The sequence below is a fragment of the Carassius gibelio genome, chromosome A7 (genome assembly GCF_023724105.1).
Source record: "Carassius gibelio isolate Cgi1373 ecotype wild population from Czech Republic chromosome A7, carGib1.2-hapl.c, whole genome shotgun sequence".
Lineage (NCBI taxonomy): Eukaryota > Metazoa > Chordata > Actinopteri > Cypriniformes > Cyprinidae > Carassius > Carassius gibelio.
In genome coordinates this window covers 33,423,293-33,445,617 of record NC_068377.1, presented here as the reverse complement: position 1 = coordinate 33,445,617, position 22,325 = coordinate 33,423,293, and the positions used below count along the sequence as shown (strand labels likewise).

Here is a 22,325-nt window from a genome sequence, read left to right as displayed (position 1 = left end):
TTTTGTGTGCTACCTTAATATCTTTATATGTCAGAAAATCCTGGCGAAATATCAAGTGCTTTGACTCTTTTTAAAATACAAAATGTCTTTTTTTGAAAATGAAGGTCGACAAGTTGTTCTGAAGCCAACTGACATTGGTAATGAAAAGAAAGCCTTTACCACAGAAAGCCTTGATTTGAATAGCTTTAATAACCAAATTGAAGAAGTGAAGGCTCTTGAGATTTTTGAGGAAAAACCTTTGCACCCTCATGCATGCCTGTCCATGAAGCAGTGAATACGTGTAGTAGGCGACTGTTGCTCTTCTGTTTCTTTAATCAGGACAATCATTAGGCTAATCATTTGAAGAAGCACAGAATAGCTAGGCACAGCTTTCTGACCTGGGATTGGAGCACACTCATTTATCATTGCATGCGCTTCTTTGAGTGATTTCAAAATGCATATATTGTGAAATAGCAAGGGACTATTAAAGCTGAGTCAGGAAATGTTCAAATTTGTTGTTGTTTTTTTCTTATCATTTTTTCCTTTTTTAAATTTGACATTGAATTTGAATGAACGGCTCAGAATTTTCTTACTTTTGCTGTAAACAAAAGCAAAGATCCACATAAAGATTGAGGGTCGCAGCCCAGTGTTATAGACCAAGGGCACTCATGAGTGGCTAACCAACCCATTCTCACTCCAAAGGCGTCAAAAACCGAAGCATGGTCAAGCGCCCCTAGCGTCACTTTTATGACGCCAAATGTGCCTCTCGGCGTCGACTATCGAAGCACTACGACCTTCATTGCTTTCAGTGGGAAACTTTTGGCGTCAGAATTCGACACGAGGACAGGAGATGTTTATCGCTATGAAATCACGTTCAAGAAGTCTCATTCAGCACACATCGCGCGATACTTGCTATCAGTTCCACAGTTTGGGTGAGTAGTCGTATATACGCTCTTTTAATGCCTTTTATCAAATGTATTCTGTCTTCTTTATTAATCAGATTAGTGCCATATGTTTAATCGCTGTATTATATCGGTCATCCGCGGCTGTCTTTGAGTTTCATTGCGTTTAAATAAATGAACACAGCTGCTAATTAGTGTGATTCAACTCTATCTGTCACGTGACGTGCCATAGACCTTCGATTCCGTTTTATATTATTATTAATTTCAGGATCAATGATGTAAGTTGTATTTGTAGTAAAATCATGGTAATCACGACACAATAATAAATGAAATGTGAAGTTAAAACACAGTAAATGGGACATTAGTAACTGTAACTGTAGTTTTACTATGATATATTAATAATCAATACAACAATACAATAATCACCAAACCAGCTATGTTTGTATCACTGTAATGCTAGTGTTTTTATGTGCTTTTTTATGACAGATATCACAGTAATCATGTGTTCTGTACCATGCTTTTAATACCTTTTAATGTGAATCCAAAAAAAAAAAAAAAAATCAAATTAAAAATAAATAATAAAACATGTATTTTTCCATCTTGCAGTTCATTCATATCAGTTTATATATATATATATATATATATATATATATATATATATATATTTTTTTTTTTTTTTTTTAATATATATATATATATTTATTTTCATATATATATAAATATATTTATTTATTTTCATATATATATATATATATATATATATATATATTTATTTTCATATATATATATATATATATATATATAAATATTTTGCTCACAGATCATTATTAACATTCTGTATATAATTCAATTTTATTTTCTCTCCCCTTTTTTATTATTTATATTTTTAGCTGAAAAGACGTAAAGGCAGTCAGCCCAGTGGTGTTTCTGGAGAGGGATTCCTTCAGAAATGGAGAAGACAGAAAGCTGCGGAGGCAGATATTTGCAGCAGTAAGTCTGTGATAGTTTGTCTCTTTTATCAAAAATTCCTGCTGTTATAATTTGTACAGCATTTGTTGTTTCTTAAACTGTTGCACTGTCCAAATACCCACACTTGCCATCTTTTCACTTGACCACTTGATTACTTATTTGACGTCTTTCCTGTATTTGGCCTAGTGTTCGAGTGAGCATGATGACCACAAGTGTGTGTCAAACTTTTCATGACCTGATGACTGTGTTTCCCAATCCTGAACCTGGAGAACCCCAGCACTGCACGGTTTTGGTGTCTCTCTTATCTGCCTTGGAGTCTTCACTGATGAGCTGATGAGTTGAATCAGGTGTGTTTGATCAGGGAGACATCTCAAATGTGCAGTGTTGGGCTTCTCCAGGACCAGGATTGGGAGCCACTGCCTTATGGGACACTTATGTGTTTAAAGAGATTTTTAATATCTAATTATCAATATTTCACATACTGTACATTGGACAGCTTTCCGTGACCTCTTGTGAGATCTCGGCAAAAAGTCTGACGATTTATTCCAAAACATGATGCATGATGGGATACACTAAGCTTTGTATAGCGCTCCGGAGCAGTATTGGAGAGGTTTAGTGTGTGTTAAGGACGCTGTGCTTTGGCATTATTAAGACCGGGGACAGTCTTGTGCACACACTGTCATGTACACACACTCTCAAGTGGCCAAGACTGCAAGTGTGGGTATCTGGACAGGGTCAAAGTCTTAAAAATGATCCCTAAACACATCACAGTCTTAATAATCCAGTTTAACACTTGTATGATATTGTACAAGCCCCAGGACGATCTCATCTGACACTATCAAAAGAATTCATATGACTATAGCTTGTTATTAATTACTTGCTTTCAATAATGGATTCATTTAACATTTAATTATACAGCATCTTTACAGAGGTGTAATGTACAAGCTGCACGTAATTAATAATATGTCCTTCCTTCTGTCTTACAGGAATTTTTTCAGATAATGCTGTTCTTCTTTTTCAGGTCTAAAATATCGAGCTCAACAGCTATTTTAAGAGCCAACCCTCACAAACCTTCCTAAAACCTAAAAGAGCTATTACTGAGTCTCAGCGAATCTTGCCATGATCAGCTCTTCCCAGGTACATTTGTACATTTGTTTAGAATATTTTTTAATCAACATTTACTCATCAAATGCTCTGGTCTGAATCTTACTTTAAATTAACTTAATTATGTTTAATGAGCAATATTAATTGCACAGAGAGTAAGTAGAGATTTTCTTGTTTCACAGAAGAGAAGGAAGACCAAGGAAATTATTTGCTCAGGATGAGAAATGAAGACGGCCATCTTGTGCTCAAACAAACAGAAGTCCTTTGGTATGTGTGTGTTGAAGCAATGTTATACAACATTTTATGATGATCTCTCACAGAACTGGTCATGTCAGCCTTGATTTCGTTTTATACTATTACAATTACAGCATGTTAGCAAAGTGTGACTGGACATTTTTAATATTATGTTTTTAAAAACACACCACCTGTTTTAAAAGCAGACAAGTATCATGAAATTGGTTTAGTTGATATAAACACCAATTGACATTATTTCATTGTTTTGTAAATGTTATGTTATAAATTGTGAATTGATAGTTGATTGGTTTGAAGCCAGGCCTTACACTGCACAGACTAAAACACATTTGTGAGAGAAGTCAGGAACTTTGGAGAAAGATTCTAGAGGAAGAAAACACATTTACTGCAACAACAGATGAATTCTAGAGTCTCTGAGAACTACACATGCTAATGTCTCATGAGCAAGACCTTTGCTTCTGTAACTTTTTCTTAATTCTTGCAGAATGACATATTTATTGCAGTATTTTTATTTGTACAGATGATCTCATCAGCCAAATGAGGGGTTTTGACCAAGTGATGCTCTTGAAAGGAGAGAAAGAAGAGGATGTGGTAAATTGTCTTCAGAGAAAAAGCTTCTCAAAAGGTCTTAAAGCAGCTTGAAGAATGGTAAGTGCACAGTACTACAAGGGTCATAGTTGCTCACCCTGCTAAAACCACACAGAACATAAGCTGCGCTCTCTGTCCATTAAACAACTTCTTCTGCATTGTGTGTTTCACTTTGACCAGGTCTGGGATGTTAGGACTGAGAGATCCTCTGGCTGAGAACAAGCTACACCACATCAGTGCTGGACATCAACCACAAACTGTTTCCAGACACGAGAGAAGAAGAACACGATGGGGAGATGAAACCAGTTTAGATGTGATGATGGGAATCATTATTTTCTGGAACAGTATCACATGTCTTATATGTATCACATGATCTGTATCACAGTTGACTGAATGGGACTGTGTGACTTTTAAGGACATTTCATCACTCATCCGTGGGAACTGATTTATATATGAGGTTAATGTATTTTTGATGATAATTATTTTCATTGAATCTTATTTGTCTTGATGCTACTTTATCAACTTTATAGTCTATGCTTCAATAAAATGAAAATGGTGAATATTGTGTTCTGATGATTCTTGGTAAATACATCATTTTACTAGGTAGGCTCATATGTGTTTATTTTAGACTTGGAAAAACGACATATTAATTATTGGGATTATTTTTTTATTTAAGACATGAACATTTTTGATCGGATTAATAACATCTGGGACATCAGTACACCAGAAAGTATTTTTTTTATATTTTAGTAACAAATATGCACATTTTTTTGTGAAATACAGGGAGTTACAAGATTAATTATTCTGCATTACAAGATGGTGCCATGGGCTTTATTGTTACAAACACTTAAGGGATAACTGAGAATGTAGCAGGAATGATCAACGTGGATCTTGTACTGCATTAAAACCAAGAGCACGCACATTACTGATGTCCAGCACCTGAGGAGCAAGATACGGGGGTGAGGAGGACATTTTTACACTGATTTCGGCTAATTAGTTATATATAATGCTAATATATATATATATATATATATATATATATATATAAATTAATATTCTTAGCACTGCATGAATTTGTCCTTGTGTAATAGTGAAGTATCACAATGTGTATACATTGTCCTTGATTACTGCTTTACAGGTGGGGAATAGATAAAGGCAAGTTGTTGCAGGTTCATCCATTATATTTCTTGCCATTTACTTCAAAAATCAAAGAAATAATCTATTATTTTCATTATTAAGTCATTTCTTTCTAATTTTTCCATGTTTCATCAGATGGCCTCACAATGTCCTGTCAAAAGGTATAATAGCCATGATGAATAGAATAGAAAACAGAGGACTGTGAAAACTGTCAGATATAAATGTGACTCAGCTCAGATTGTTGTTCATGATGAGGAGAATACATATATGTAGGTTTTACTGCCCTGCTACCCCCAGGGGCCCAGTAGCACCCCCCGGAAGAGCCCAAAACTGTGCATTTCAAATGGCTGTAAATCAGAGTCCAATTAACATATCAAAGAGAAAATGGGCAGGATTATTACTTATGCTATGCTGATAAAATAATGTTGAGCTCAGTTTTCAGAAATAAGTGGAAAGCTGGCATAAAAGCATTTTAAATATTGCTCACTGTAAAATATCACATTTCAGCCTGCCTCTCAAATATATCACAGATGTTTGCACAATAAACATATTTAGATATCCAGTTTACCTTAAAATAAATAATTTATTTAGTTTCGTTAATAAAAAGTTTTAAACTACATTACCCACAAGCCTCCGTCGTTCTATCTATAGAAAGGCAACACTAGGGGGCTGTTTTTTGTAGTTCATTGAAGTTATGCTTAGGGTTAGGATTAGGATCTCGCTAAAGATGTCATTTTTCTCAAGATAGCAACACTTCATTGTTGACTTAATATATTACTAATGTGATGATAGGAGCAAAACATACTTTTTAACATGATGCGCTGTTTAATATGGGTTAAAAGATAGTCCAACCACAGACTGTCCTGAAAAGTCATAGCCAATGACATCAAAGCTGAGCAGCAGCGTCACACTTCCTTATCCATGTATGACAGATGTCTTTCGTTTTTCGGCTGAAGGGATAGATTCGGTTAACAATAGATTAAGCTTGCTACTTATTAGATTCGGTTTTATTAACGTCTTCACCTTCCTCCGTTGTTCAGCTTGACAAAAATTGGGCAATATTGATGTGCACATGCCCAGCAGTCGCAGTTGTATCCAACAGATAGATTCCTCTCATTAAATATAAGACACATTTTTAAGATTTGTATTATTTTTTTTTTTTGACCAAAGACAAATATATTTACTAATCAAATGACGTGCTTCTAAAATTTACATTGTATATTACATTGTGTTTTAAAGTTAAAATTGTTCACATTTGTGTTTCTGTGATTTACCATTCTCTACCATTTGAACCCTAGGAATAAAAACAGAAATTATAAATTAATGAATGAATGAATGAACAAATAAATACATAAAGCATAATAAACATGCATATTTTTGTAAGGATCTTCCATTATTTATTGATATGTGAAACTCATTTAAAGACAACATGCCCAAATTACTACACTGCATCCTCTGTCACCAAGCTCGTTTTTGCCACCATAAAGAATAAAAAGGCAGTTATGTTGTAAACATTAACTATTTTCAGTATGCAAATGAAAATGCTTTTATTAAAAAACAAAACAGTAAATACAGTATGTCTTTCAGAGAACACTGGAAAAAGATCAATTTTATTAAAAAAATTAAATTGACCAAAATGTTATACAACACAATGTAAATGTTTCAAACTCACAAAAAAACACCATGAAGACATGCATGTCAAGTGTGCAATATCATCTATAAAACTCAATCAGCACAGCATCAAATAAACACTGATTGTCTGAACAATGGAAGACAGAGAAAGTGTTCAGGAAAACAAACACCTGCTAGCTTTGACAATAACATCATGAATTCACTTCATGACTGGAGCTAGGGGATGACTGTGTATGAATATCTCCTTTACTAAAACTCTTAATTAAAGTCTAAAAAGTTCACTGTATGAAGCTTGAAAAAGAGAACAAAATGCTTTATCAATACGAAAAATACTATTTTTAACTATTGTTTTCATCACTGGTTCTGTAATGTATTCATTATGAGCTTATAAATAAAACAAAGTTACATCTTCTGCAAAAATCTAACCACTGCAAAGTCTAATCACTGATCCAGGGACCATATCTGTGTGTGTGGGGGATAAAGAGTTAACGAGGTGAGTCCTTGTGCGTGATGGAGAACTGCAGTGTTATCCTCAAACAATCCTGTAAAACAGAAATATTACATTACATTAAACTTATACATTACACTGTGTTTTGTTTAGACCATAAAAGCAGCCTCTGTAAAGATGCTGTAAAATTAAATGTTAAATGAATCCATTATTGAAAGCAAGTAATTAATAACAAGCTATAGTCATATGAATTCTTTTGATAGTGTCAGATGAGACCGTCCTGGGGCTTGTACAATATCATACAAGTGTTAAACTGGATTATTAAGACTGTGATGTGTTTAGTACAGTATGTGAAATATTGATAATTAGATATTAAAAATCTCTTTAAACACATAAGTGTCCCATAAGGCAGTGGCTCCCAATCCTGGTCCTGGAGAACCCCAACACTGCACATTTGAGATGTCTCCCTGATCAAACACACCTGATTCAACTCATCAGCTCATCAGTGAAGACTCCAAGGCAGATAAGAGAGACGCCAAAACCGTGCAGTGCTGGGGTTCTCCAGGTTCAGGATTGGGAAACACAGTCATCAGGTCATGAAAAGTTTGACACACACTTGTGGTCATCATGCTCACTCGAACACTAGGCCAAATACAGGAAAGACGTCAAATAAGTAATCAAGTGGTCAAGTGAAAAGATGGCAAGTGTGGGTATTTGGACAGTGCAACAGTTTAAGAAACAACAAATGCTGTACAAATTATAACAGCAGGAATTTTTGATAAAAGAGACAAACTATCACAGACTTACTGCTGCAAATATCTGCCTCCGCAGCTTTCTGTCTTCTCCATTTCTGAAGGAATCCCTCTCCAGAAACACCACTGGGCTGACTGCCTTTACGTCTTTTCAGCTAAAAATATAAATAATAAAAAAGGGGAGAGAAAATAAAATTGAATTATATACAGAATGTTAATAATGATCTGTGAGCAATATATATATATATATATATATATATATATATATATATATATATATATATATATATATAAATAAATAAATATATGTATATATATATATATATATATATATATAAATAAATAAATATATATATATATATATATATATAAACTGATATGAATGAACTGCAAGATGGAAAAATACATGTTTTATTATTTATTTTTAATTTTTTTGGATTCACATTAAAAGGTATTAAAAGCATGGTACAGAACACATGATTACTGTGATATCTGTCATATAAAAGCACATAAAAACACTAGCATTACAGTGATACAAACATAGCTGGTTTGGTGATTATTGTATTGTTGTATTGATTATTAATATATCATAGTAAAACTACAGTTACAGTTACTAATGTCCCATTTACTGTGTTTTAACTTCACATTTCATTTATTATTGTGTCGTGATTACCATGATTTTACTACAAATACAACTTACATCATTGATCCTGAAATTAATAATAATATAAAACGGAATCGAAGGTCTATGGCACGTCACGTGACAGATAGAGTTGAATCACACTAATTAGCAGCTGTGTTCATTTATTTAAACGCAATGAAACTCAAAGACAGCCGCGGATGACCGATATAATACAGCGATTAAACATATGGCACTAATCTGATTAATAAAGAAGACAGAATACATTTGATAAAAGGCATTAAAAGAGCGTATATACGACTACTCACCCAAACTGTGGAACTGATAGCAATTATCGCGCGATGTGTGCTGAATGAGACTTCTTGAACGTGATTTCATAGCGATAAACATCTCCTGTCCTCGTGTCGAATTCTGACGCCAAAAGTTTCCCACTGAAAGCAATGAAGGTCGTAGTGCTTCGATAGTCGACGCCGAGAGGCACATTTGGCGTCATAAAAGTGACGCTAGGGGCGCTTGACCATGCTTCGGTTTTTGACGCCTTTGGAGTGAGAATGGGTTGGGCTAACTCAAGGATGTGATGGGGTTATAACTTCTACTCAAATATTCAGAGTAGCATTTGACATGTGTTAAATTATTTATCGAAGTAAATGCAACGTACTTGTACTTAAATTAAGTGTTTGTGGAAATGGCTCTGACTGCAAAGGGTCGGTAATAACGGAAAAGAGTTGTTTCCGCATAATGCACTTGAAAAAAAAAAAAAAAAGCACATCATAGGTAAATCAAGTGCTTTCATACGGTCAATACTTTCCCACTCTTGACAAACACTCATCAAAAATTAGACGTAATGTTAGGGTTTACTTATCTATGGTACATGACAAAGCTCAGCACTATGCTGGACTTAATACTCCACAGAAGATATATTTGGAGAAGCAGAGACAATATTAGCATGAGAACTGTAAGTTGCTTTGGATAAAAGTTTTTGCTAAATGCATAAATGTAAATGTAAATAAATAGGAAAATGCTGAAACAGAAAAAAAAAATGCTTTAAAAAGATTGTTAACATAATGATGTTCTTAAACTTTATATGTCATATTTAACTTGAAACATTATTTATATACACTATCATTCAAGAGTAAAAAAGTTATGCTGCTTGATATTTTGATGGAAACCATACATGTTTCACCAGATTATTTGACCAGTAGAAAATTTAATAGAAAACAACAGCATTTTCTTTTTAAATATTTTGTAGCAATGTAAAAGTCATTACTTAGCTTCCTTGCTGAATAAAGGCACGCATTTCAATAAAAAAAACATTCTTACTGACTTAAACCTTTTGAACGGCCTGAATTTTCTGATGTAGATTTATTGCCTACGCTGTTTGAACAAACAGATACAATTTCATGACTTTTAAAATGACAGTATATGAATAGTCAGTAATTGGACTTGTAATGCACAAAACTGTCACTGGGATGGTACAGTTTCAAAAAGTATTAATATGTACATTTATTTTCAAATTTTTACCTCTAAAGAGTAAATAAGGTGCCTTTTAAATTTTGTACCTTAGGGTGCCACCCCAGTGACAGCTTTGTACCATCTAAAGGGTAAAACTAAATTGTGCGAAGTGCAGTCATAGTGAATAGTGTGAGGACACAGACCATGACATAATCTGCACCTTGACTGCAACATCAAAGTTGTCTCTCAGCAGTCTGATGAAAGATAGGAATAAAACTGCAACTGTTCACTCATCCTTGACTCCTTTATCTCCTCCCTCAGTTTCTCCATGTCACAACGCTGGTGGCCTTGTGGGAAAATTGATCGCTGTGTGTTGCATCAGTTGCATTAAAGACACATTGTTAAGCTGAATCACTTATCAGTATCAGTGTATGCATGTGCTGAAACATGACAGTCCCAGATGTAGCATGCATGCATAACAGCATTAGTATGGCATCCAGAATTTATTGCATGCATTCGGATGAGGGACGTTGCAGAGTAAACACCACGTAATGGAAAGCTTATGCAAAGTATGCATGTAACAACTAATATATGTTTCTCAGCTTGCTATGTTCAAGAATGTGAATGATTAATGTTATATTTTGTTATTTGTCACAGTGGAATTTTCATGTAATGTAATGTCACCTTTCTTTTCGATGAAACCTAAATTGCACAGTGTCAAGGAACAATAGAAAAGGCACAGTGTTATACGCTCATGGATACAGCTGTAAAATGTTAAAAGAATGCTAATGGACGTTTGATGTATAGACAAGATACAAGAACATTGATAGGGGAAAACGAATGTCTTACAAGGCAAAAGTGTAGATGTTAGTAGAAAATGTGCATATTTTATGCTAACAAATCACTGATCACACTGATAATACTTAATTTGTTTAGGAAAAGAGACCAAGTTAATGAGCCATTTGCTTTAATAGCTCCATTAGAATGCCTTGTTTCTATTTAAAATCCTGTTTGCACTTATTTGTGTGTGTGTGTGTTTGTGTGTGTGTGTTTGGTATAAATAGGCCATTATTCTACTAATCTGAAACAATTTTGAAAATTATTGGAATATTTAAAATAAGATACATGTATTGTAATCCCTCTCTGAGCAATTTATTAAGTGTTTATTTCGAGCATTTGTAAAAGGTTTTTTTTTTTTTTTTTTTTTTTTTTTTACAATGGAGCTTAAACTGAAAATAACAAACTTTTTCCCCCAACATAGTGCTGCAATACAATAAAGCATAATGTGGAAGACATACACTTATTCAGTAGAGTGAAGACGCTGCATTGTTACTTCTAACTGCCATTTAACAGAGATCTTTCATTCAATGTGACATTCAGTTTTTGAATTGCGACGCATTCAAAGCCTCATTTGAAGCAGCCTTGGGGTTAAGTGCCTCATTCAAGGACGTACAGTGATTTAAACTTTACCTACTCATGGGTCTGTCAACAAGGGAGCAAATTGGAAATGTTTGCGCCAACACATCCCTAAAATTAAGTGTAATAAATAATAATAAGAGTAATAATTTGATAGGAATCCAAACCTTAATTTCATTCAGGATGTATGTATGTCAATACTTTCTGAAATGTATTTACATTTTTCAGTAAAGAATGACAACATAATTCAAATCTGGAAAATAGAATGAACAAACAAACCAATCAAGCAATGAAAGCATTTTACTACTGGCCTCAGACTTTGCATCCCATTCTAGACGACCATGTACAAAAAGCCACAAAACTACAGTTTTGATTTCATGGAGAGGTTCTCTATTCATTTTAAATGTTAATGTTAAATAATCCCCAACAAACCTGCTTTAGCGATGCAGAACTGGCTCTAAGCACTTAAAATGCTGCCCAACAGGTAAACTCATAGTAGAATGGAATTAAATCCATTAGTGTCTAGCCAAGCAGTAAGCCCACTCAGCCAAGCTCTGGCACTCTCTGTGTGCTGAATTAGTGACGGCTGTGTTCAGGGCTTAATACAGGCCAAACGGCATTTAGCTGAAAATGGAATGGAAATAGAAAATGCCAATGAGGTGAGACAGAGAGAGGCAGGGAAATCGCTAACCTACCTCCCATGCTACAGGGGAGAAAAGCTATCGATTCACTTTAAATTGTCTCCTGCCCAAGGAAAGGGTGTCAAGGGAGACAGCTGGAGGTGATGAGGTGCCACTTTGAATGCTGCTTGAAGTATAGAACGTTGTGTTTGTTTGAAATGGTATACTACCGTACTACTTCTGTTTGCAATGCTGTATGCACAAATAAAATAAAAAAAGATAATAATTGGAAAATGTGGTGGGTGATTACAATATCTTTTGACAAAATCATTGTAATAAAATGGTAATAAAAGTGAATGTTTATATTTTTGTATGTAACATTTTTTTTAAGGTTCATGAGTTGCTTTGTGTTTTATAATTTATGAGATATGGTAGAAAAGACAATGAATAGCGTAAAATTTAGCCAAAAGAAAAAATTTAACAGGACAGTTCACTATGACTTTGTTGGACCACATGTTCACTTTGGGGACAGAAAATACCTGTGACTGTTTCTAAAAATACACATTTTTTGTGTTCCACAGAATAAAAAAGAAATTCATTTTTGAACAACATGAGGTCTGGCATGTTATTATTAACGAATCAACACATTTTTTCAAATATAAGCATTTTAATTATTTCACTCTCTTGGGTAATTAAAATTTCAAAAAAAGAAATTATTCTCAAAATTGTGCCCAGAAACTAAAGATTCCTATTGTGACATCTTGCCTTGATAACTGACACATTCTCTTAAAAGATCAGTTTGTGAAAATTTCCGGTCAAAAGATCGGTATTTCCATGAATAATAGAAATAATAGTGTAAAAGTTAACTGTCCTTCTGTATTCAAGAGTTTAAGGTTTATGCATTTATATAAAATTAATCCATGCCAAAATATTTTCTCTATAGTAAAAAGTGTGACAACTAGCCCCGGGCATATTCCATTCATGGAATATGTCACTTCACTTCACGTCACGTCACATCACATCACATCACTTCACTTCTACTCACTTCACTTCTTCACTTCACTTCATTCTGACGATGTCTTCTAACATAAACACCATTGTTAGTTTGAAATTGTCTAGGGTGTCATCTTGAACAGGCTTGCTGCAGATATATCTATCCATATCAAGCTGGTCTCAACATAATATTGAGCATCATTAAATGCATGATGTGGTTTCATTACATCCTTACTCTTCTGACCTCAGGGTTCAAATGTGCTTCATTTGTGAGCCGTCTATAACTAAACAGCCTTGTGGATACCATCTCATCATCTGTGTCCATCCTATTCCCCATTTCTGCCATCAGCATGACTGCAGAGATGCCACCAGGACCCCCATCTGCCAGCTGTTCCTGGGCCTGGCAAAAGAGATCCTTTACTGGCTAATCTTCTCCACCAGCCCCCTTTGATCCAGCTGATAGAGCAGAATGAGGTGCAGCAGTGCTGGAAAATGAAGAGGACCTGAGTTTGAGCCCTGGGGGATACCAGTAAACTTGATGGTCACTGTACACACTTGAGGTCAAATGGTTTATTGTTTTTGCTGATTAATTGGCAGTGATAACAGCTTTTGTAGCTATTTGATACTGGCTAAAAGAACAGCCATATAGTTAAGACTTGAATATAACCAGCAAATCACATATATATCTAGTGTCAAAACAACTTTCAAAGTCATACCTGTTATGCATGTTATAGTGACATAAAATGCAATCAATCAACCAATTTAAGAAGTCATAATTGAATAGTACGTGGTTTGTTAATTTAATTATTGCTGGTAGAGAACTTGAGAAGTTTCACACTAACATTATTTAATACTACAGCAAAATAAATTTTACCCAAGCTGTGATTTTGCAGTCTGAATTGAATGAATTTCCCCTCTCTAACATTAGTTATCATATTTCTAAAATTGATTATCAGTCCACTTCTAGTGCTGTATGTCTGCCTATTAACTGCTTTCTTTGTATGGTGGCTGAAGGTTGACTGAGACATCCACCTTGAAACATATTATCTACAATCAAAAGCAAGGATGCAATTATTCCCATGTTTTTTAATGGCAAACAAAAACAGACTTTCTGTGGAAATTAAAGAAGGTTTATGATTTCTGTTTGTCTCACTCAAAGAGAAATATTCATTAGTTGCTGCTTTGGAAGTAGGCTTGCATTGCAGGATGGTGAATGTAGGTCATTAAACTTCTGAAATGTTTCAAGAAGTGTCTAAATTTTGGACTCTACTAGCATTGATGGTGTTATGGAAAGGAATAAAGCTAGTTGTATGCTGTTTAGAGGAGATCCATTAAACATTACAGTATTATATAAGCAATATGTCAAATAGCAGGAACCCTAAGACGCAGTGATATGCTGTAAGGTATATATATATATCATGTCATATCTAGTTATTAACATCAATATAATTCCTACAGTAGATTGGTTCATGCATTACCTTAAAAGCAAAGGTGTCCATATATATATATATATATATATATATATATATATATATATATATATATATATATATATATATATATATATGGACACCTTTGCACAGGATGCATAAGTAGAATTCATTTATTTGAATTAATACATTTTAAAGTAACTGTAATTGAAGTTTTTTCACAAGGTTTGTTAATGCAAATTAATGTTGACTTATTAAAGCCTTAATGGAAGATATGAAAAATGTGTCAGGTGTACAGGTTGCATACAGTTATTTAGGAATATTGCCATAAATCATTTAATGTCCTTTTTTAATCACAAGTAAATTTCATTTGTCCTCCACAGAGATTTCACAGCATTTCTTAATTCAAACCAACGAATAGCTAGTTCTACTATTAGATACTGCGCTGCATCCTGACAGTCAAAGACTTTGGCCTTCAAGCATTCCACCTCATTGCTTTAGTGTCTGAGCTTTTGACCATATAAAAGAATTCCGGATGGGCTCTGGCGGTCCCTGAAGGGCTGTCTGCAATGCTTCCGAAAGCACAGAAATCCCCACACACGTACACACACACCTGAATGGTGCAGAGGGAATTACTAAGGGGAGACAGGCCTCAATAACCTCTACTTTCAGACCCATCTGACAGGGCAGACTGCTTCTGCGCATCCCCAGAGACGTTCACTGCCGCTGGGTCACCTCTACCGAACCGCTCTCTGCCGACTTTCATAGATAAGCTCTTGGCGATTACCAGTCAGTCGCATTTGATACGCCGGTGGTCTCGCATTCACCCTCTCTTTCCTTCAATCTTCATCCCTGCTTTCCTGCTCTATTGATTTTCTATTGTCCTCTTTTCCCCCTCTTCTCTCTATCTCTTGCTCTCCTCTACTCTCTCGTGCTCTTGGCTTGTTTGTACTCGCTCCCATGTCAGGGAGGGTGAATGCCAGGATCTCTTTCTGTCCAATGAAGTCGCAGTCTTGGCAGCACGCACCGGTTCTTAACCTGCACAAATGTAGATGTAATTTAATTGAGAAGAGGGTAATGGAATCTGTGAGCAGTGGACTTGATCTTGTTAGAAGGGCAAGTTCTGGACAGGCTCCATGAGGAGAAAAAAATCAAAGGTGCAGCTTTGCTTGAACTGAAGAGGAGGCTTTTAGTGGAACTCTCTCTCTCTTTCTGTCTTGACCCCAATCAATTTGTGCATTCTGTAAATTGAGAACAGCCCGTAGATGTTTGTAGTATCAGAACAGTAGCTCTTGTATTGGCTTGAGGTTCAGATACTTGGTAAAACTGGTTGGTTATGTATTGAAGTTGTATATTGAAAGTCTGGACTGGTCTCTAAAATGCTCACCAAGACTGCATTTATTTGATTCAAAATACTGTAAAAACAGTAATATTGGGAAATATTATTACTATTTAAACTTATAGTTTTCTCTGTTAATATATTTTAAAATGTAGACTGGTTTTGTGCATAAAACAGATCAGATTTAAAAGAAAAAATCTAATGACAAATTAACAATTTATTGATCTACTAACACAAACTGTGCATTGCACATTAATACTGCTCTTTTACTTTCTATGAAATCACTAACCTTAAATATTAAATTGGGTGCATAATTTAGAAAGCAATATGACATTAAATCTTTTTTTTCTTTATTGCATAAAACAACTTAGTTGTTATAAAGTGGCATCATATTATGTCTTTAGGTCATCTGTAAATATGCCATTTAATGTTTTATCTCTTTAAGTCTTCATCTTCAGCATTAAGCAAAGTTTTGTGCTTTTTTCCTCCCTCTCTCCTGTTCTTTTATATTCATTAGTCTTTTTCTCTCTCTGCCCTTGATCCTGATTTCTCTCCACTCATCACTCATACCTTATTGACTCTCTTCCCTCCCCTACGTTTTCCATCTCTATTGCTTTTATCCTCTCATTCGTTCTACAAATGAATCAAATCAGGCCCTGTCCTCTCCATACTTCATCACACTCTCTTGCTCTTGTGAAAGTGAAGTGACATTCAGCCAAGTATGGTGACCCATACTCAGAATTTGTGCTCTGCATTTAACCCATCCGAAATGCACACACACAGAGCAGTGAACACACACACACTGTGAACACACAGTGGGCAGCCATTTATGCTGCGGCGCCCGGGGAGCAGTTGGGGGTTCAGTGCCTTGCTCAAGGGCACCTAAGTCGTGGTATTGAAGGTGGAGAGACAGCTGTTCATGCACTCCCCCCACCCACAATTCCTGCCGGCCCAAGACTAGAACTCACAACACTTCGATTGGGAGTCCGACTCTCTAACCATTAGGCCACGACTTCCTCCACGGCGTTCCATCTCTAAAACTTTTGTACTACCTTTCAAGTTGAATGAGCATAACGAACATGTTCAGTGTAGTTTGCAGTCTTCTTGGCAAGTTAAAGTCCCAAAGGCCACAGAAATCAGACAAGGATAGACTGTTTGGCTAGGAATGGAGAAGAATTGGATTAGCATTAGAACCCATTTAGTCTAGACGCTAGAATATGTATACTATTGTTTATAAATGCATGGTGTTCTGCAGGAACAGACCATAGTGAAACAGAAAAAGGTTAAGTTGCGATGTCATATCTTCCGCTCAGGAGTACGTACCCAAGTCGAATGCCCCAATAACCCCAGATCTATTCTCGACAGTGACCTCTGGTACATGCATGGTCCAATCCAACACGCAGCGAGGGCACTGGAGCACCCTATCTATCAGCCAAATAAATGACCATTTCTTCTAGAAGCGACGCTGGTATACATCAGCACCAACATAAACCCCTTTTTTCCAGTCTTTTTTCATACCTATAGCAGCAGGTGCAGGTGTACACACACATGCTCTAAAGATATATCATGAGTTGTGCACCATTCAGAACTGAAATGAAGATATAAACTGCAATATATATATATATATATATATATATATATATATATATATATAATGTATTCCTGTGATGACAAAGCTGAATATGCACAGCTTAACAAAGCAGTAAGTTATCTTTTCTTGCCCATTTTGTAGTTTCATTAAACTAATGAAATGCATTGGTTGTATTTCTAAGAACTGCATTTAAATTCAAGAACCTATGGGGGTCAAACTCCACAATTGTTACATTTTGAACCAGTGTCAAACAGTGCAGTACACACTCCTCTTCCGTCCTACCCCTTCACACCCACTTTTTGCTTTTTATAAACTTCCCCAGACAGCTCAGATGATTAATGATAGTTAACCGAACTGAATCAAGGTTGAGAAAGACAAGGACCGGACGGAAATCGTCAGGGAAAAGGGCCAGGTTGGTCTTGGAGAAGACACAGTAAATAATTTCTTTACAGGAATATACGACAGGGGCCGTCCCCTTTGCCATGCGCAGTAATTACTCGCCCAGGCCCTCTGTAATAATTCCTATTACAAGCCGAACGGAAAAAAGTGTGTAACTCACAGCGCTGGGACAAGGTGAAGGCAAGGCCATGCAGCAGCAGATCAATATTTCATTTACTCGCCCCTTGCTTCCACACCCGTACCCGGGTTAAATTCTTCAGAGCCGCCGTGGAAGGAGGGAAAGAGGCCGAGCGCTAGAGAAAGACAAGACTTAGAAGGAGAAAAGAAACAAGGTTCAAGAAAACAATGACACAAGGTCTCTAATTTCTCTCTGGTGCTGTGTGAGCGCACAGTCAGTCATTGCGCACTACTGTCAAATGGAAAATATCTCAAATGTTAAACTCTTCTGTCCATACAGAGGAAATCAATGGGCTCTGATTTTGTTCTTCAAAACATCTTCTATTGTGAAAAGAAGTCATAAAGGTTTTGGAACGACATGAGGGTGAGTAAATGATGATCATTTATTTTTGAGTAAACTAGCCCTTTATTACAGTCCACTGTTCTCTGCTTACCCATAATTCCTACACCAGTCAGGATCAACCGAGGCCAAAATGGCAGATTTGACTTGATGGCCGTTATGGCTGTTCAAAAGGATGTGTTTTGTCCTCTGGATATTTTTGGAAATGTCTATATTAATGATTGTTTGACTGAGCCTTTACTGAAGAAAATATAAAAACTGTTTTCACTCAGAAATTGTAAACGTAAATTTCCCAAGTAATTACAAAGAAATCAAGAAGTTATGCATTGAATTAATTGTGAAACAATTAAGTAGAACAACTGAAACAGTATTTTCTTGGAAAACAATAGAATAATCTTTCTTTCATTTACAACTAGTTTTTTTTCCCCCCTAAAATGATTTTCTGAGCACAGTGCATGGGCCATGGCTAGTTTACTTGTGTAACTCAGCATTGCAATTGCCAATGTTTCTCTAAGCAGTTATGCTCAGTATGGAAGTGGCTTTGAGAGTGCTATCAAAGCACCCAGGCCAAATTAACCTCTGTAGCCTCAGGAGTTTGAATTTAAGAAATAAATCTCTCTGCTTCTCCTTTGAGCTTTGCTTTGTGCTTAATTGCACTGTATTGATTTTCTGTTTGTAGCCCGGGCTGAAGTGCATGTTGCCGGGGTCTTATTCTCAATACAATCAGGACCACAAAGTGGACCTTGGAACCTCTCGGTCTCCTTGTTTTCAATTCCTTTTCCCCCATAATGCATCAGAACAGAGGACAAACCAATTTGGTTCATGGCCAATGGTCTATGTCGGCCAGGGTATGTCATCAAGCCAGCAAATACCATTGAAATTTTTCTGAGAAAGCATTCTAAAGTTGAACTGGTTTCATAGGATTGTAATAAAACAGAATTGTGAGATATAACCTCGGAATTGTTAGATAAAATGTAAGTAAAAAAAAAAACATTGATGAAAATAAGCTTCCATACACTTGTGCAGAATATTTTTTTTAATGCAAACATTTTCTTTTATTTCAAATGTTTATTTGTGAGTTAAATTCGATTTTCAATGGCATTCCTGTATTCAGACATTTTTATCTATTAATGCATTTTCCTGTGTGATTGTTTTTGGCTTTATTTTCTCGTTTCTCTGTTTTTATGAACCAAATTACAGCTTTTATTGTTCCAATATTTTGAAAGGTTTCAAAGGTTTCAAAACATGAATGCGAACTTCACGAATGACATTTTACTCTCAAACAATGTCCTTCACCTTTCACTGAGACGGTGGAGAAAATGATGGGTTGTACTATGACTTTGCATACCGCAGCATAATTAAATATGATGAATGCAAAGTAATAAGGCTCCGCGCTATCTTGAAAATGGCAGTAAGGATCTCCAGTGACAACACGGACATACTTTTCTTTCTTCCCCTTTCCAGGGGGAAACGCATGTGTATCTTCATGTGAAAAGCAAACAGTTGTGACGAACCCCTGCTCGGGTTGGGGACTTGACATTTCCTGTCATTACTGTCATTACAATGCACTCCATTAGTGAATGAATGGCAATTACACACAATGAAAAATGTCAGGAGGATTGCACCACGCTGGCCTGTTTGGCGCTTGAGAGTTATTCTGTCACTCTCTCTCTCTCTTTCTCTCCATAAACGATGGTGGGAATGTAAGACGGCACATCATTAGTTTACCAACTGCTTTGTATGATTAATAAATACAAATTGTTCTTTCAACAGCTTCTAAATTTCATAGACCAGGGCATAAAAGAGGCAAATTGTCTCTGATTTGATCATCATCCCCTTTTATGGTGTTGATGTTGATTCATTTTTCAGTATTGTTTTTCATGCATGAGTTTGCCCTGCTCTCTTTTTTCATAATTTGTGGTCTCATAATCTATTGATGAATAAAGCATACACATTTTTGCATTTACAGTGTGGAACTTACTCTGAAAATCAAATCATTTGCATGGTTCTTCTGTTATCACAATATTTGATAACAGTAATATTTTATAATAAAGCGTGATAGCATTTGCTTCATATGCTAATATTAATGTTTTGATCCCATGTAGCAGACAGATCCATGGACCACAATCCATCAAAATCTAATATAAAAGGGTAAACTGACTAATAATTTCTAGCATTTTGTATAATTTATTTTTTGTTTATTTTATATTACTTTGTTTAGTTTAATTGTATTGTATTTTCTTTTAGAATTTAATAGTTTAATCATTTTAATATTTTATTTAGTTTTATTTATTTTACAATCTGTTTTGTATTCATTTATTGTTCATTTTGTATTATTTGTTTTTATTTGTACTATTTTTTTTGTTTGTTTTTATTTGAATTATTTTTTGTTTGTTTATTATTTTGTTTTATAATTTATTATATTTACTTTTTTATGTTTATTTGTTGATGAATTTATTTATATGCTTTATTTATTATTATTTATTTATTTATTTATTTATTTATTTATTATTATTATTGGCAGAGCTATAACCATTACAAGAGTAAAGTTACAGCTCAATAACAATTGAATAATAAAACTTGATAATTACGATAAGCAAAACACAAAGCTAAAATAAAAATAGTGCACAATGGATATTCTATATTATTAAATATATTCTAGAATACATAATAATATATTCTATATTATTAATATAGCACTTGTAAATGCAGTTCATATCCCAGAAGCCCTTCTGTATATTATATATTATTAATAACACTGTAACACATCTGAAAAAAAACTAAACAAAAGTCTTATAACAACGCAGATGAATTCATCATTGCCTTATATTACTGTCATATCCCAGAAGCTATTTTGTCCACCCATATTATCCCATCATTGTGTCCTCAAGGTTTTTCTTGGCAGGCAGTTTGGCGCTCCAGTGAAGAGCTAAAGGCTTTAGTGCTGTTGCTCTGCACCTGTGTCCCTCTCCAAAGTGACCTCACCTCTAAGCATGTAATTTCCCAGGTTGCAGTCTTTCTTTAGATGTATTTCAGGCCTCTTACGTCATGGCCATTGAACCCCTTGCCACTCAAGAACAACACATTTTGATTATCAGAAGGCAATAAGTGCTTTTTCAATGTCAGAGGTCAGAGGTTAAGCCTTTAAGGGTCACCAGGGTCAAGATACTTGTGTGGACAAAACACATGTGATGTATTCCATCATTTCCCCTTCGAGGTTGTTATCTACAGTCATCGGAAGGTAAAGTCTAGAGGTCATCGCTGAAAAAAAGCTTTTCAGTTCATGAGTTCAATATATTGTGTTCTTCATGTGCAAACCTTTTAAGGCTTAACCTTGTCCTCGAAAAAGAAAAGCGTGCTGCCTTAACGGTTATATTAACAAATGAGAATGCTCGCCAAGTATTATACATCAGATTCACAGTGGGTTGCTTGGTTGAATTTGTTTCAAAATACATGAGGTTTAGTCTGCTCAGTATGTTCTTTGGCTTTGCTAAGTAACATTTTACATAAACATGAACGTTTATTTTTAAGTCTATACGCATCTATAACATCTTCAATGTTTTCAGTATGTTCAGCAAAAGGAAAGTGAGCAATATGTTATATTGCTTTGAGTCCAAAATCTACTTCTGCCTTCCATCTTTGAAGGCCAAAACAATGAATTACATGGCATGTTACTCTAGATGAAGTTTATTTGAAACTCTACAGCCAGAGCTTTCATCTGTTTTGATGTTTGTTAACGTTTGTATCAGTTTAGATTGAGCTGTTTTTCTTTCTGGTTTTCAGGCTTCTGCAGATCTGGCTTCACCGGCAGACATCAGTTCACACGTTGATCCAGTACTGAAGTCTTCTAGCCATAGTAGAGATCTTCTACCTCAATTTTAAGAAGTGACATATATGTAAACTATGTAGTAGGCATCATAATGGACATGTTTTGCTTCATTATAGTTTTTAATAAATGAAATGACTGAAAGTTTGATTGTAGCACTTTAGTTACGTTTGGTTTGGTTATACACCATGTTCGGGTCACCGACATAGGAGGCGGGCGCACTAACAAGGAGGCTAAAGACTGCAGCCTCTACCATCAGTTGTTAATGTGCCTCTTGAGATCAGGGGAGTGAGGTTTTATCAGCACAGCACCTACCAGCTTGCCTCCGTTATACTCACC

General features: G+C 35.3%; 2 long non-coding RNA genes across 2 annotated transcripts; one reads left to right on the top strand and one right to left on the bottom strand.

Annotated features, from left to right (window-relative positions):
• Window positions 1-662: 662 nt before the first annotated feature.
• On the top strand, window positions 663-4,345 carry LOC128016350 (uncharacterized). The gene is made up of 6 exons (XR_008184151.1): window positions 663-911; window positions 1,772-1,871; window positions 2,872-2,987; window positions 3,137-3,221; window positions 3,727-3,854; window positions 3,975-4,345. It is a non-coding gene; the product is annotated as an uncharacterized LOC128016350 (long non-coding RNA).
• Window positions 4,346-6,368: 2,023 nt separating this feature from the next.
• Window positions 6,369-7,959, bottom strand: LOC128016349 (uncharacterized). Its single transcript, XR_008184150.1, has 3 exons — window positions 7,819-7,959; window positions 7,493-7,653; window positions 6,369-7,105 (listed from the first exon to the last, which is right to left on the bottom strand). It is a non-coding gene; the product is annotated as an uncharacterized LOC128016349 (long non-coding RNA).
• Between the last annotated feature and the right edge of the window lie 14,366 nt (window positions 7,960-22,325).